Source organism: Paroedura picta, chromosome 3, assembly GCF_049243985.1.
Source record: "Paroedura picta isolate Pp20150507F chromosome 3, Ppicta_v3.0, whole genome shotgun sequence".
NCBI classification, from domain to species: domain Eukaryota; kingdom Metazoa; phylum Chordata; class Lepidosauria; order Squamata; family Gekkonidae; genus Paroedura; species Paroedura picta.
In genome coordinates, this window is record NC_135371.1 from 120,169,373 (window position 1) to 120,186,789 (window position 17,417).

Consider the following 17,417-nt stretch of genomic DNA (forward strand, 5'->3'; position numbering starts at 1 on the left):
TCATCAGATCAGTCATGTCCCGGAATCTGCTTTAGATGAAATTGTTGCCTATCGGAATAGACAGTGGACATTTGTTGAATCCATTTTTTCACTACATGTGCAGGTTCACTAGATAGGATAGGAAAGGATGCTTTCTGTACCTGAAGGGAATATTTCCCCTACCAACAACCAATGAAGCTGAGTTCCTTTATCTAAGAGAATCAGAATTGGACATACTCCTTTTTTTTTACTTTAGAAAGTGAAGAGTCCCACCCTCTTTTCCCTCACTCCAAGGGGTATAAAGGCTAGCTGAAATCATTACTAGACACATAGCATATTAGAAATCCAGGCCTATAATGTCACAACAATGCAATTACTATCTGTGCTTTGTTCAATATGCTCTTCTTCTTGGCTAGGACCCAGCTTGGTGTAATGATTCGGAGTGCAGACTTCTAATCTGGTGAATTGGGTTTGATTCCCGGCTCCTCCCCCACATGCAACCAGCTGGGTGACCCTGGACTCGCCACAGCACTGATGATGCTGTTTTGATGGAGCAGTAATATCAGGGCTCTCTCAGCCTCAAGCACCTCACAGGGTGTCTGTTGTGGGAGAGGAAAGGGAAGGCGATTGTAAGATACAACTTGGCCCTCCGAGTGTCCACCCAGGGCCAAGCCGCCAATGGGGAGCTGCGTGAAGCACGGCTCCCCATTGGTGGCTTGGCCCGGCCTCGCCTGGCCCGGCCGGGGACTCACCGCGCAGACAGACCAGGCAGCCCTCATGGTGAGTCCTCCGGCCCGGGTTCTCCTCTACCTCAAGAAAGGATCAGAAATTCCCGCCCCAGGTCCTTTCCCGCCCCAGGCCCTATTCACATATAAAATGGGCTTAATTTCTAGTTATGTATATTTTCATACCACTGCACCAACACATTAGCTTAACTGCAATACAGCATCCTCATACAAACATGATCCTTGCATGATCCTTGCAAACTGGCCATTAGAACTGAATGGATGTAGCAATTTTTAACACAGGGGTTTATTCTTTTAGCAGATGCTATGGGATAAGTTGTTATCTAAGATTAACATGGTCTAATGGAGGATGTAGTGTTGGATACAGTAGGAAGATTTGGGTTCAAATCCTCAGCCAGCCATGAAACTCACTGAGTAGCTTTGTCCCAGTCATTTTCTCTCAGCCTAACTTACCACACAAAATGGTTATCAATACAAAAGAGGAAGAGCAAGGTAAAAACATGATGTAATCATTTTTTGTAATCATATTTTATCCCTGCTACATTTTCTGTGTTCTGAACATTTGCTCTTTGAGATCCCATGATTTCCTCCTGACTACAACTTTTGTCATTCAGTACCAACCTGACATTCAGTTTCAGAAGATGGGTTAGTATCTGTTAGGTTGTTCATACAATCCTAGAATCCTAGAACTGGAAGAGGCCATGCAGGCTACCTAGTCCAACCCAATGCTAAAGCATCCATTATAAGTATTTGTCCAGCTGTTACTTAAAGAGGGGGAGCTCACCACCTCCTTGGGCAGGCTATTCCTGCTGATCTACACTTATTGTGAAAATTTCCCCCTGATATCTAGATGTTCTACATGTAGTTTAAAGCCATTTCTGTGGGTTCTCCCCTCTGTTCCTGGATTTTTGGAGATATTCAGCCCTAAGGAACTGAGGTTTTGGGGGCATCTGTATGTGTCTGTATTGATTGTGATACAGACCTCAGTCTGATCCAGGCTTTCTCAACGGGGGTTTCATGAAATGTTGCGGTTTCTCAACAACCCCAGAAGGGGTTCTCCAATTAGGTGGGAGTTAACTGATTTTAATTTTTTGATTTCCGGAATGAGTGGGAGTTAATTTATTTTTTATATATTTTAAAAATGTGTTAAACATTTATCAGGTGATATGACCTTGTATATTGAAGCAGTCATTGACAGAAACATATGGTGAAAACTTTCCTATAGAATTGCCGAGGGTCAGACACGACTGAACGGATAACATCATCAGTCATGTCAACTCATGCACCCCTGCTAAAATGACTGATAGACTTGAAGGAAGAAGAAGAGTTGTTTTTTATATGCCAGTTTTCTCTACCAAGAGTCTGAAAGCAGCTTACAATCACCTTCCCTTTCCTCTCCCCACAACAGACACCCTGTGAGGTAGGTGAGGCTGAGAGAGCCCTGATATTATTGCTCAGTCAGAACAGCTCTATCAGTGTTGTGATGAGCCCAGGGTCACCCAGCTGGCTGCATGTGGAGATGAGCAGGGAATCAAACCCAACTCGCCAGATTAGAATCCACTGCTCTTAAGCACTGCACCAAGCTGGGATTAGAACAGGAGGGATCCTGGATGGGTATGTACACAGTCATGCTTCCCAACCATATTCTGCATGATCATGTCACTTCTGGGATTACTCAAAGCCTGAATAATGTTTCAGGAGTTTCTCAATAGTCAAAAAGTTGAGAAAGGCTGATATATGGCTATGTTGACCTGCCCCCTCCCATAATGGTCAGTTATGGGCCTGGAAGGTTGAAAAGGGGAGAGGGTCCAGTTGATGGCTGAGGCTCATCACATGTGGTAACTACTGAGATCCAGAGAGATAAGTACTCTCATTTTAACTCTGTTGGGTGGAGGTGGCTGGGGGTGACAAAGCAGCAGATGCCTGCCCCAGCCCTGTTCCCAGCCCAGCAGAGTAGGCTGTTTCTTACTTGGGGGAGGGGGGGACAGAGCATGATGTCACATCCAGTGGGAGTGTCTGGGTGATGTCACTTCTGGTGACATATGGTTTGGGGGTAAGGCAGGGAGGTGTGACCTGCTGACATCACATCTGGGGGTTCTTGAAGCCTGAAGTATGTTTCAGGGGGTTCGCAATGGTGTAAAGGTTGAGAAAGCCTTGCCTGTGGAAGAGTGCTGTTTTGCAGACCCGGATCTCAGCTGGCAATTCGTTCCACCAGGCTGAAGCCAGAGCTGCAAAGACATTGAAGAATACCGGGGAGAGAACTGTGCCCTGAAATACTCTGTATTGGCAGCAGCACAGTTGTTTCTCCATGGTAACAACCCTTGGAGGAAGGAAACCAGCCACTGCAATGCTGACCCCCGTATCCCTGTGTTGGCAAAGCAGTGAACCAGAAACTCATGATCTACAAAACTGAATGCTGCCGTGAGATCTGGAAGGACTAGCTGTGCTGACCCACCTTGATCCACCTCTCTTTAAAGGTCATCTGTTAGAGTGACCAAAGCCATCTCCACCCCATGGCCAGCTTGAGTCTGACTGATCACCCCATGGCCAGTTAGATCTCACTGACCCAGGACTGGTGATTGTAGTCAGATGTACGAGGGTGAACAAACGGAAATTGAATCTTGCCAACTGATCCAATTCAAGATGTTGTCTTTGTTCTTTAAAGCTCTACATGGCTTGGGACTGGGTATCTGAAGAACCTCACTGTGAAGGACCAGATGGCTACCTTGGAGATGCTATCCAAGGAAATGTTACTGAAGAAGGCTGCAAAAGCTGAGTGAGTGGACAATTGACTTTGAAGGCAGAAAATGCCAGTTGGATTGCCATGAAAACCCAATGCGAGTTGGTTTAGGAAGAGGCTGTCTGTCCTTTCCGGTGGCCAGCAAAGCTGGCTAGAAAGTCAATCCATCAGAATGTCTTTGAGTAACATCAATGTACTTTATCTCTGAGCTCTCAGGAAATGTTTCCGGTCTTTCTGCTGCACTTTCAGAGGTGGGGGTGGGGGTTTGGCACTACCAAAAGCAGCTGTTGCAACATGGGAGTTTCTCAATTGCAACTGCCCATGCCTATCTCTTAGGTCCCTGGTTTGTCTGATTTTTCCTGAGCTCTCTGAAAACCTTTCCAGTCTATCTGCTGCACTTGCCTGTTGAACAGTCTTTTTCTTAACTGGAGGGAGTGGCACTTACAAAAACAGCTGTCACAACACAATCAGATTATTGTTAACATTTAATTGTTCAAACATTCTATCTCTGATTATGTGACAGAAAAAAATTCCTGAATTTTAAGGGAATCTTTCTATTTAGTGTCTTTAATAATGCATCACACTGCTGACTCTTTAGCCCAGGGACATCATGCCTCAGAACCCATTTTGAGACCAATGGCAAAAAACGTGATTCAATCAGAGTCCTAGACACCAATCTGATTAGCTGGGATGACCTCCCTACTAACATGGAGACCAAGACAAGATACATCTCACCTAGCAGGATCTCTTATAGCTATTCTACTGAGGCAGACCTAATAAACTCTTTCAAAGCTCTTACAGCTAATGAGCAAAACTCCATCACTAACAGCCTGGAGCAGCTAAGGAACAGGCTGTAATATGAAGGACAACACCTTTGTCTCTGTTTCCCCTATTTCTCCCTTAACTGTAGTTAGTACAGAGATGGCCCCAAGTAACACCCCCCCCCATTGTCCATGCTTCCCCAGGAATTTTTAGTCCCTCAGAAGCTACTTATACGTATCAGGTAGATCTTTTTTATTTATTATTATTGTTGTACAAATTTATGTACTGTAGCAATTGTTAATTTTGTCTAAGCTTCTCTATTATGAAAGTAATTGTCTAGAATTAATTACTTTGTTTAAATGCATTTTCTGTATGTATTCATAACATTTGTAAATTAGTACTTATACTCCAGTACTAATTATTGTTTTGTATATTTTCATTTTTAAGTTTGTAGAATCCCATGACAAAGTGCTGTGAAACGAAACACAGTGGGAACTATTAAATAGATATTGTGTTGAAGATTGAAGTCTCCTTATATGTCAACTTACTGCTCTGGATTAGTGCTTCCATATAGACATCCTAGTGTTCCCTGTATTTTCTATAGAAGTGTAGAGCAGCAAGGAAATTACTTGTTCTTTTCACAGAACTGGTGTGCAGCCATGAAACTGAGCCATTTTTATTGTCATTATATCTCTTAGGTTGGTTTATGAGAAGCTTCTAAAGCAAAAGGAGCATGCTTTTGCTAAATTACAGCTGGGCCAAGCTGTCTTAGAGAGGAGGGAATCCCAATTTTGAGAGCTGTCTCTATGGATCTTGGTAAATTTCCAACTTGTTGGAGGCTCACATCCCAGCTAAAGATTGGCGTGCACATTTCAGTCAGGATTTTGTGATCCCTTCCATCTCTCCTAAGAGGGTTTCTGTGCAAACACTCTCCATTGTTCTAACTAGCCCCAGTGGTCTCCCTTTTCAACTTCTGAGAGTAAAGGTTTGGTCACCCCCTTTCTTCTGGTAAGGCCCCAGGGGAAGGGCATGATCTCTGACTGGTGAGCCCCAATTTTGACCAATACACCAACACAATGGGGGTTTTCCCTTTAGGGTGAAAACACAGCATTGTAAAAACACTATATCAAATTGTGTAATATATAAAAATGAAGATGAATGGGTTGCTAGCAATTGCCACTCAATTAGCCTGCTGGATATATAGTCTTCAAAATGTATGGCAAATCTCTTAGGTAAGCTGGAGGACTGGAAAGCCACGAACCAAATAATCTGCCCCAAACAAGTGGGTTTCGGAAAAGGGCAAAGAACAATTGATAATGCATGAGGGGTCCTACCAAACATCTCTTTTCAGCTTTTGTGGACCTCAAAGCTGCTTTTGACTCAGTGGATAAGGACCAGCTTTTGGCAAAGCTGGCCATTATAAACATTGATAAACTCCATAGGAATCTAACAGCCAAAATAAAAGTAGACAACTCTGGATTACTAACTGAGGAGATCTTAAACCTCAGAGGGGTAAAACAGGTGCATTCTAGCTGCATTGCTCTTCAACCTATACTTCAGTGACATAGTGGCAAGACTGGCCAGCCCAAAGTTTATTCCACCTTTATTTGGCCAACAGAAGGTGCCTATTCTTCTGTAAGCTGACAACATGATTTTACTGTATCTCACATAAGTTGAGTTTTGTGACCTTTATTTGATTCCTAGGCCAAGTTCTTTGCAGCCGTTTTAGCCAGGCTATCTTTGTATTAACTGGCAGACAAAATCATCTACCTTTTATCTGACGATGTTCATTATGTCATCTATATAATGTTACTGCATGCATTGGCTGCCAAGAAGATTCATAAACAAATTTTGCCCTGACATTCAATGTGTTGTATTTTATGTTATGTCCTTGTCCTGACAATTTAAACATTGTTTTAACCATATTAAGTTTTACAGTAACATTTATTATTGCTTGGGTAACTTTTATTATTATATTATGGCCTCTGGCTTCATGCAATAACATTCTACCCACCTACCTAATCATGGTGAAATCTGGTAAAGGGTGGGGTAGACTGTAAGGCCTTAGGTTCTCCTATCCTTTGAGTGGAAATAATGGCCAGAAGGAATGTTACCTTATTGGAAAGACAGGCAACAAGTGGCCAGAGGTTCAAAGGGCTTAAACATTATAATGGTGACCACCAATGAAAGGTTCTACCAGGGACCTGAAGAAATGTTGGTGAGTGTAAGTTAAATAATCCCTTAAAGAATTTTTGGGAAATGGAGGCCAAAAAGAGAAAAGCTCATAAGAAGATTGTGGAAGGTTGAAATGGGCAACAAATGGACCTTGATTGAGTTAGAGAGCCAGTTGAGAGCCAGTTTGGTGTAGTGGTTAGGAGTGCGGACTTCTAATCTGGCATGCCGGGTTCGATTCTGCGCTCCCCCACATGCAACCAGCTGGGTGACCTTGGGCTCCCCACGGCACTGATAAAACTGTTCTGACCGAGCAGTGATATCAGGGCTCTCTCAGCCTCACCCACCCCACAGGGTGTCTGTTGTGGGGAGAGGAATGGGAAGGCGACTGTAAGCCACTTTGAGCCTCCTTCGGGTAGGGAAAAGCGGCATATAAGAACCAACTCTTCTTCTTCTTCTTCTTAGCAGCCAGGCCACTATCTATCAGATATAACAAATATATGAAAATATGATTTAGTGGGCAGGATTCAGGGTGGAGGCTACAGGCCTGGGAGGAAAACCCTGACTAGTTTGCAGTGTAACATTTCCTTGTTGAACACCTAGAAGACAATAACATGTGTGCCACTCTATCTGATCATCCTATGGATCGTGTTTCAGCCAAGTTGTTAGGTGTAGTGTCTGGATATTGTGCTGCAGGAAAGATTCTATATGAAGCAGGTCTGCTACCAAGGAAAGAGCTACTTTATGGTCTCAGGTAAGGGGCCATAGTGTCTGAAACCATTCAATCAGTATGAAAAATAAGGAGTTTATCATTGGATGCAGGAGACAGTAATTGCCTGCTATTCAGAGAGGGAGGGATTGCTGGATGGGGGACAGATCCTTAGCCAGTTCAGGAGAGGAGGCAAATGAAGTCTTATGCCTTGACCTCAATTTTTCTTTTTTGGCAGTATTTCTGAGGTACAAAGGGCCACTAGAGATTTCTTTGGAGTTGATACTGGGCACAGTTCTGTACAGATCCTGACAACACTGAGCCTGAAGGCGGGGGGTGGGGGTGTTAATGGCTGAATGGTTTGGTTTGGGGTCCTTGCCCAGAGCCACTAAAATCTTTTCCCCAAGGGAAGCTTTCAGCCTGGAAGTTTGATCCATATTTGCTTTTGGGGTAAGCTACTTGCAAATAAAGCAAGCAAAGACGCTGTGGGCTTCATCCAAACACTGGAGGCAGCAGTCATGGTCATCTGATAGGGCCATATTTAGGCCATAATACATTTCTAAATAGACCCATAGTTCTACACTAAAGTTCTCTTTCCGGTCCCCCTTTGTACAAAAACAAAGTAAGGTGAAAAAACAAAGATAATATAGTGAATAATTAGAGGAAATCAGGAAGGAAAACCCCACAATGATTAGAAGAGAGTGAAGATGTCCAACTTCAATGTGGCAAAGAAAGGACTGAAGAAAGGAACACTTGCTCTGCCCCATCACATGTTGGCTGGGCAGAAAGGAACTGACTTGTAGGGGAACAGGCTGAGCTCTTCAAACCTTCTACAGAACATTCAAAGAGATCTCTGTAGCAGGCCTGTGCAAGGGTCCCATGTATGCCTGCACAGAAGCCATGGAGATGAACCACAAAATTCCACATGGGTCACCCCTTTGCTTTAGAGAATTGATATAATGTGGGTTGGATTATAAGGTTACAGGAGTTGTCTACATGTAGTTATCTCCAGTTTAAGCCTGATTTTCCTGCAACAGAAACTTCAGGAATTTCATGGAAAAAGGGAAATAAGGATAGGGAAGTAAAAGGGTAGATACGTTTCTTTTAAAAAAGAAAAGTCAGAAAAGGGAAGTTAGATTTGTGAGCACCAGTAACTCAGAACCCTCTATTTATCTGGAACTGTTGCTGCAACCAATGAATTTTGTAACAGATGGCATAAGAGTCATTTGAAAAGGAAAATTCAGGTCAGAGTTTCAAGGAGCTTGTAGACAGCTGATTAGTATAAACTGTGCTTAGATGACCTTTCAGCCCTGGGGAAGGTATAAGTATCTAATTCAATGTTTATAGGAAGCCTCATTCATCATAACAGGCAATAAGGAGAGACATCTGTCAAATTTTAGTAGATGCCCCTCTGCATTGTCCTTTATTAAAGAAAAACTGACATTGTGTTTTGTTCATGTACAGAGACAAGAGTTGCATTTGAAAATAATTGTTGGAATATATGTGGTTTATGTGTGCCGAATTCTGTGCTTCTATGCACAATGAGTTCTATGGACTGTGGCCCATTGTGCTTGCCATACTTCATCCTAGAGGCTGTTGCTCTGTTTCCTCTGGGCTTATCTATTTCTCATGGGGAATCATGAAATATGAGCCATTTGGGAGAAGATGTGGAAGGAAGCATTAAATTTGTGGTTCTGTTCTCTCTGGCAGTTAACACTTAGGGCCACTCCGCACAAGGACCAATGTTACCAATTGCTTTCACAAAGCGGAAACGCTATTTTAAATAGTGGAATCTCGGCGTTCCGCATACCTTCATTTGTAGTGGAATCCAGTAGCGTTTCATTCGTTCCCCACAGGTTTCTGGTCTCGCAGGAATCGCTAGAAAGGAAGCAATTTTTTTCTATGCTTGTTTCTGCCCCTGGCCATCAATCAAATGGAACAGCCTATGGGCGGTTGTTATCATGCTCCCGAAAAGCCCCTTTCCCTTTAAGCACAGGTTTAAAAAAAACACACACACACATGTTGCAACGAATATGCGTTGATTCGTTGCAACAGAGAGACCCATCTAGCTGAATCGCCAGTGTGTGAGCTGGCGATTCATCATTACCACGCTCCCCCGAGAGGAAAAAATATCCCCCCCCCGCACAGGCGCGATTTTTGGCCGAAATTAAAGGGAACTGGCGAACATGGGGCTGCGTTGTGCTTGGGAACTTAGGGGAGCTTTAAAGCACTTCTGTGGAGGGACTGTAGCCGGAGAAGCCTCGCTGAGTGAATGAAGCCTCGTTGGTTTGTTGCTTTCCCCGCTCCGAGGGGAAAAAATGGTGATTGCTTCACCGGAAGTTCGGAGAAGAGAGCCAGGGGGAGGGACTTTGTTGCAACCACTACATTGAGAACACACATGTCTTTTTTGCAAGTCTTGCAGGATGTTGGCAAGAGTGTACCAATTTTTTGAGGGTGAATCCACTTTTCCCGATTCCCCGAAAATCGCTACAACAAAGCGATTTTGGCGCTAGTATTGCAGGAGTGTTGCAGATTGCTCATGACGTCATGCGGAACGCAGTTTTACTTGTGAAAACAAAATGTAAGACTAGTGCTATATTAAAGTCGTGCGGAATGGCCCTCAGATTCCCAAGTTGTGCTGTATCCTAATTTGCTGAATTGCAAAAGGCCTGAAAACTTTCTATCAGTAGACAAGCATTCTCATGTATTCCTGAAGTCACACAATGGTTTTACTTAGGGGTAGCTTTTATTTGTCATTCAATCTATGTGGTAGTCTGGTTCTAATACACAATCCCCCACAGGGGAACAGCATGCCTTAGATACCTTTTCTCTAACTAGAGATTTTTATAATCCTCACTCCCCCTGGTGAATTACTAGCAAGCTGTTTTTGTGAAAGGGACAAATTCTACAGCCAGGATTTAGCTGGAAAAGGTTGCATTCCTCCACTGTTCCTGCCGCAGGCTATAGAAAAAAAAAGCGTAGAAGCCAGGCCACCTGCCTCATGTGCTTTTCCTTGTTTGGGCTGTATGCCAGGGACACTGATATATCAGGAGAGAATTGGCCCCAGCTCTAAACATGTAATTTAATTTCTATCTATGGGTCCTCCTTCCCGTGGGTAGCCTTGTGGGGACCATTTCTAAAAGCTGTGCTTTGTGTTAGTCACCCAGTTGGAAAAGTTGAAACTATTCTAAAACTCACAAGAATTCAGTTACACATCAGTCATAAATTCCTTATCAATGTAAGTATACTTTTATGAACAGATATTTTATAAACAGACAGACATCTATTTATTAGAATCATAGAATCATAGAGTTGGAAGGGGCCATACAGGCCATCTAGTCCAACCCCCTGCTCAACGCAGGATTAGCCCTAAGCATCCTAAAGCATCCAAGAAAAGTGTGTATCCAACCTTTGCTTGAAGACTTCCAGTGAGGGGGAGCTCACCACCTCCTTAGGCAGCCTATTCCACTGCTGAACTACTCTGACTGTGAAAAACTTTTTCCTGATATCTAGCCTATATCGTTGTACTTGAAGTTTAAACCCATTACTGCGTGTCCTCTCCTCTGCAGCCAGCAGAAACAGCATCCTGCCCTCCTCCAAGTGACAACCTTTCAAATACTTAAAGAGGGCTATCATGTCCCCTCTCAACCTCCTTTTCTCCAGGCTGAACATTCCCAAGTCCCTCAACCTATCTTCATAGGGCTTGGTCCCTTGGCCCCAGATCATCTTCGTCGCTCTCCTCTGTACCCTTTCAATTTTATCTACGTCCTTCTTGAAGTGAGGCCTCCAGAACTGCACACAGTACTCCAGGTGTGGTCTGACCAGTGCCGTATACAATGGGACTATGACATCTTGTGATTTTGATGTGATGCCTCTGTTGATACAGCCCAAAATGGCATTTGCCTTTTTTACCGCTGCATCACACTGCCTGCTCATGTTTAGTTTACAATCCACAAGTACCCCAAGGTCTCGTTCACACACAGTGCTACCTAGAAACGTATCCCCCATCCAGTAGGCATGCTTTTCATTTTTCTGACCCAGATGCAGAACTTTACACTTATCTTTATTAAATTGCATCTTGTTCTCATTTGCCCATTTTTCCATTGTGTTCAGATCTCGTTGAACTCTGTCTCTATCTTCCGGAGTATTTGCCAGTCCTCCCAATTTGGTGTCATCTGCAAACTTGATGAGTAGTCCCTCCACCCCCTCATCTAGATCATTAATAAATATGTTAAAAAGTACCGGGCCGAGCACCGAGCCCTGAGGTACCCCGCTACTCACCTCTCTCCAGTCTGATGAAACACCATTGACAACAACTCTTTGAGTGCGGTTCTCTAACCAATTCCCTATCCACCTAACTATCTGAAAATCCAGATTGCAGTCCTTCAACCTATCCATCAGAACATCATGGGGAACCTTGTCAAAAGCTTTACTAAAATCCAAGTAAATGACATCAACCGAATTTCCCCGATCCAGCAAACCTGTTACTTGGTCAAAAAAGGAAACTAGGTTGGTCTGGCAGGACCTGTTGGAGACAAATCCATGCTGACTTCCTTGGATCACCAAATTGTCCTCCAGATGTTTGCAGATCGCTCCCTTTAATATCTGCTCCATTATCTTCCCCACAACAGAGGTCAGACTCACTGGTCTGTAGTTTCCCGGGTCATCCCTCCCTTTTTTGAAGATCGGAATAACGTTTGCTCTTTTCCAGTCCTCCGGGACATCTCCAGTCCTTAAAGAGGTTCCGAAGATGATGGACAAGGGCTGTGCAAGTTCTCTGGAAAGTTCTTTGAGTACTCTCGGGTGCATTTCATCTGGACCAGGGGATTTGAACTCATCCAGTGCAGCTAAATGCCTCTCGACAACCTCTCTATCCATGTTAACCTGCCACCCAGACACTATCCTTTGGCTACAGCCATCTCTAGATGTGCCTAAACACTTTGACCTGTGGGAAAAAAACTGATGTAAAATAGGCACTAAGCCTTTCTGCTTTCTCTGCATCTTTCGTTAGAGTTTGTCCATCTGCACCCAACAGTGGACCTATTGCCTCCTTGACTTTACGTTTGCTCCTCACATAACTGAAAAATCTTTTCTTGTTACAATGGGCTTCCCTGGCCAATCTTAGCTCACTCTCAGCTTTGGCCTTTCTGATGATTGATCTACAGTGCCTAGTAACCTGTAGGTACTCTTCTTTAGAGCTCTGTCCTTCCCTCCATTTCCTGAACATTTTCCTTTTCTTTCTTAGTTCCTCTTGAAGTTCTCTGTTCATCCAAATAGGCTTCTTAGAGCTCCTGCAGTGTTTTCGTCTTTCTGGAATAGTCATTGATTGAGCATGCAATAGCTCTTGTTTGAGTAGCGCCCACCCTTCACATGCTCCCTTCCCTTCCAGCATTCTCGTCCATGGTATGACACTCATCATGTCTCTGAGTTTATTAAAGTTTGCCCTACGAAAATCCAACATCCGCGTCTGGCTACAAGCTTCCTTGGCTCCCCATCTCAAAAGGAATTCTATGAGGACATGGTCACTTCCCCCTAGGGTCCCCACCTCCTTCACCTCATCCACCAACTCTTGCCTGTTGGTCAGTATTAAGTCCAGTATGGCTGAACCTCTTGTGGGTTCATCTACCATTTGATAAATGAAATTGTCAGCCAGGCAGGTCAGAAACTTGCATGACTGAGGACGCTTCGCAGAGTTAGTTTCCCAGCACACATCTGGGAAATTGAAGTCACCCATGATGACAAGGTCCTGCCGTTTGGATATTTTCTCAAGCTGCTCACAAAGTGCAGCATCCACATCCTCTCGTTGGTCAGGTGGTCGGTAGCAGACACCAACCACCACACTGTTTGTTTTCCCCTCGCTTATTTTCACCCAGATGCTTTCCACTGCAGATATGCTCTCCTTCACTAGAATTTCCTGACAGGTAAGCCCTTTCCTCACATACAGTGCCACTCCTCCACCTCTTCGATCTATTCTGTTTTTTCTGAACAGTTCATATCCATCCACCATTACATTCCAGTCATGAGAATCATTCCACCAAGTTTCTGTGATGCCTACTAGATCATACCTTTCCATCAGCATGAGAAGTTCCAGCTCTTCCTTTTTATTGCCCATGCTTCGGGCGTTAGTATAAAGGCAACTGAATCCTTTTACTTTTGGTTCCCTATGAGCTGGCCTTGCCGGTTGGGCTGCCTCCGATCGTTTTCCTTCCATACACTCCCTATGTTGATCGTCTCCTTCCCCTAGTGGCTTTAGTTTAAAGCTCTCCTGATGAATCTCCCCAGGTTCCTGCCAAACACATTCTTCCCCAGTTTCGATAAGTGCAGTCCATCAGGTGCTAGTAGGCCTTCCTCAAGAAAGCCTATCCCATGGTCCCAGAAACCAAATCTCTCCTGCCGGCACCAACTACGCAGCCAGTGATTCACCTCCATTATCTTCCTCTCCCGATGCATTCCTCTTCCCTTGACAGGCAAGATTGAAGAGAATACCACTTGTGCCCCCATTTGCTTGAGCTTCCTCCCCAGATCTTGATAGTCTTTTTTAATAGGAGCGATGGTATTCAGGGACATGTCATTCGTTCCCACATGGACCATCACAAATGGGTAGCGATCCGTAGATTTGAGGAGTTTGGGCAGCCTTTCTGAAACATCTTTAATTTTCGCCCCTGGCAAGCAACACACCTCTCGGGTTAGGGGGTCGGGCCCAGCCACATGGCAATCCATTCCTCTTAGCAGGGAGTCTCCAATTACCAGTACTCTCCTTTTTTTTTTCTTCTCAACTCCATTTCCTTCTGTCCCCGTGGCCTCTTCCCTTTGTCTTAGAGTTTGTTTTGGGACCTCTTCCCTTGTTGACCCTTGCACCTCCTCTGCAAGGGCCTGAAATCTATTCTGGAGCTCCAAAGGCCCCGAGAACTGTCTCGCCCTTCGCCGTTCAGTCTTTTTCCGAACTGCCTGCAGAGGCTCCCTATTGTGGTCAATCTCCTTGTCCTCTTCAGCAGTGGTCCCCAACCTTTTTTAGGCTGGGGACCGGCAGGGCATTGGGCCGCGCCCGCAGGGACCGCGCCCGCGCGGGCCATGCCCACGCTTCGGGCCGCGCCCGCGGCCACGCCCGCGGATCGGGCCGCGCCCGGCCGCGCCCGCCGGCCGCACCCGCGAGCCGCGCCCGGCCGCGCCCGCCAGCCGCACCCGCGAGCCGCGCCCGGCCGCGCCCGCGGATCGGGCCACACCCGCGAGCCGCGTCCGTGGATCGGGCCGAGAGGGCGCGGCCTGCACGGGCGCGGCCCGGCCCTGATTCCTTCTCCCCGCCCTCCCGCAGTAAGTCGCTTCCCGGGCCGCAGGCTTGCGGCCTGGGAAGTTTTTTACTGCGGGGGTGGGGGGGGCGGGGAGAGGGAGCCGCGGCCCGGCGCCATGGCCTTTGCGGCCCGGCGCCGGGCCGCGGCCCGCAGGTTGGGGACCACTGCTCTTCAGGACTGGTTGTATTCTCTTTATTCTCTTTATTCCATGTTGCAGAGCTCTGGACTACGAACTCCTCCCCTTTCTTACTTTGGGTCAGAGTAATAATTCTGTTTTCTAATCCCCTAATCTTTTCCTCCAAAAGTCTTACCAGTTTACACTTGGGGCAGCTGTAGTCCATCTTGTCTTCTGGGAGGAAGGCAATCATGTCACACTCACTGCAGATGATGGGATGAGTGTCCTGGAGGTCCATTGTAATGTCTAGGCAGTGCAAGTACTTGTTGTTATGTTGTTATGTGCGAAGTCGTGTCCGACCCATCGCGACCCCACGGACAATGATCCTCCAGGCCTTCCTGTCCTCTACCATTCCCTGGAGTCCTTTTAAGTTTGCACCTACTGCTTCAGTGACTCCATCCATCCACCTCATTCTCTGTCGTCCCCTTCTTCTTTTGCCCTCGATCACTCCCAGCATTAGGCTCTTCTCCAGGGAGTCCTTCCTTCTCATGAGGTGGCCAAAGTATTTGAGTTTCATCTTCAGGATCTGGCCTTCTAAAAAGCAGTCAGGGCTGATCTCCTCTAGGACTGACCGGTTTGTTCGCCTTGCAGTCCAAGGGACTCGCAAGAGTCTTCTCCAGCACCAGAGTTCAAAAGCCTCAATTCTTTGACGCTCGGCCTTCCTTATGGTCCAACTTTCGCAGCCATACATTGCAACTGGGAAGACCATAGCCTTGACTAAACGCACTTTTGTTGGTAGGGTGATGTCTCTGCTTTTTAGGATGCTGTCTAGATTTGCCATAGCTTTCCTCCCTAGGAGCAAGCGTCTTTTAATTTCTTTGCTGCAGTCCCCATCTGCAGTGATCTTGGAGCCGAGGAAAATAAAATCTGTCACTATCTCCATTTCTTCCCCATCTATTTGCCAGGAATTGAGAGGGCCGGCTGCCATGATCTTTGTTTTTTTGATGTTGAGTTTCAAGCCAACTTTTGCACTCTCCTCCTTCACCCGCATCAACAGGCTCTTTAGTTCCTCTTCACTTTCTGCCATTAGAGTGGTATCGTCTGCATATCTGAGGTTGTTGATATTTCTCCCTGCAATCTTGATCCCAATTTGTGACTCCTCTAATCCCGCCTTTCTCATGATGTGCTCCGCATACAAGTTAAATAGGCAAGGCGACAGTATACAGCCTTGCCGAACTCCTTTCTCAATTTTGAACCAATCCGTGATTCCATGTTCAGTTCTCACTGTTGCTTCTTGACCTGCATATAAATTTCTCAAGAGACAAATAAGATGCTCTGGTATTCCCATCTCTTTAAGAACTTGCCACAATTTGTTGTGCTCCACACAATCAAAGGCTTTAGCATAGTCAATGAAGCAGAAGTAGATGTTCTTCTGGAACTCCCTAGCTTTTTCCATGATCCAGCGTATGTTGGCAATTTGATCTCTAGTTCTTCTACCTCTTCGAAATCCTGCCTGTACTTCTGGAAGTTCTCGGTCCACATATTGCTGGAGCCTAGCTTGTAGGATTTTGAGCATAACTTTGCTAGCATGAGAAATGAGTGCAATGGTGCGGTAGTTTGAACATTCTTTGGCATTGCCCTTCTTTGGGATTGGAATGTAAACTGACCTTTTCCAATCCTGTGGCCATTGCTGAGTTTTCCAAATTTGCTGGCATATTGAGTGTAGCACTTTTACTGCATCGTCCTTTAAGATTTTGAATAGTTCAACTGGAATGCTGTCACCACCACTAGCTTTATTGTTGCTCAGACTTCCTAAGGCCCATTTGACTTCACATTCCAGGATGTCTGGCTCCAGGTCAGTAACTACCCCACTGTGGTCATCAGGGATGTTAAGCTCGCTCTTGTATAGTTCTTCTGTATAATTTTGCCACCTTTGCTTAATCTCTTCTGCTTCTGTGAGGTCCCTACCATTTTGGTCCCTTATCATACCCCCTTCAAGGATCGCTGCCTTGTTGTGGCAAGGGGGCTTGCGTAGCTCAGTGAAGCTATGAGCTATGCCGTGCAGGGCCACCCAAGACGGACAGGTCATAGCTGAGAGCTCTGACAAAAGGTGATCCACTGGAGAAGGCAATGGCAAACCACTCCAGTATCTTTGCCACGAAAACTCTATGGACAGTTCCAATAGGCATAACAGTTCCAATAGTGCAAGTACTAGGGAAATATAATCTACTGATATAATCTACTGATTCTAATTGCTCGGCCAAGAACCCCAGGCCAATATTTATATTATATGTATCCCAGCTGCTCAAAGATGGCTAATATTGTACATTATGCAAACTCCAAAATCCTTATTAATATGCATTCTTTCTCAGGCCAGACTTAATTCTTATGCTATACAGAGGTTATATAATTTTATGGTTTCCACTGACTTAATCATATGTTGCCCCGTCACATAGAAATGGAGAATCAGATGGGAAGGGGAGAACTAAGCCTGGGACTAAGAGGTACCATATTACAGTGGTTCAAGCCCTATCTGGGGAGGGCTCAGCAGGTAGGGTTCATATAATAATCAACATTAAATAACATGGATCATAAATAATGATTTATGAAGGGAAACTACATTGTCTGAATAATGGGGAAAATGAATTATTTCTGTTCTGCATAGAAGCTAGAGGGACTAGAGAAGGGAAAGAGAACAGTATTGCCGTGGTCAAGTTGGGTGGTGATCATAGCATGTATGGCGTTTTCTCCTGTGAGGCAGTGAGGAAGGAATGTATTTTTTCTGAGTATTACAGCGAGCAGTGACATGATTTGGTGACTGACTGCATTTTAGGGAGCAAAAGAGAGTGGGAAACCAGATACAGCCTACACATTGCGCCTGAGCAACAGAAAGAGTGGTAATGTT

At 45.2% G+C, this 17,417-nt stretch overlaps 2 protein-coding genes and 1 long non-coding RNA gene across 8 annotated transcripts in view; 2 read left to right on the forward strand and 1 right to left on the reverse strand.

The window, feature by feature from the left end:
- The window catches only part of LOC143832696 (uncharacterized), an 84,666-nt gene extending 80,262 nt beyond the window's left edge, over positions 1-4,404 (forward strand). Inside the window, exon 3 of the long non-coding RNA XR_013229368.1 lies at positions 3,391-4,404. This is a non-coding gene — a long non-coding RNA (uncharacterized LOC143832696). The remainder of the gene's footprint in view (positions 1-3,390) is intronic.
- SHISA6 (shisa family member 6) overlaps positions 1-17,417 on the reverse strand; it is a 413,188-nt gene that overhangs the window by 186,466 nt on the left and 209,305 nt on the right. The gene's annotated exons all lie outside the window — the stretch shown is intronic.
- LOC143832692 (uncharacterized) overlaps positions 1-17,417 on the forward strand; it is a 237,413-nt gene that overhangs the window by 99,987 nt on the left and 120,009 nt on the right. The window lies entirely within an intron of this gene.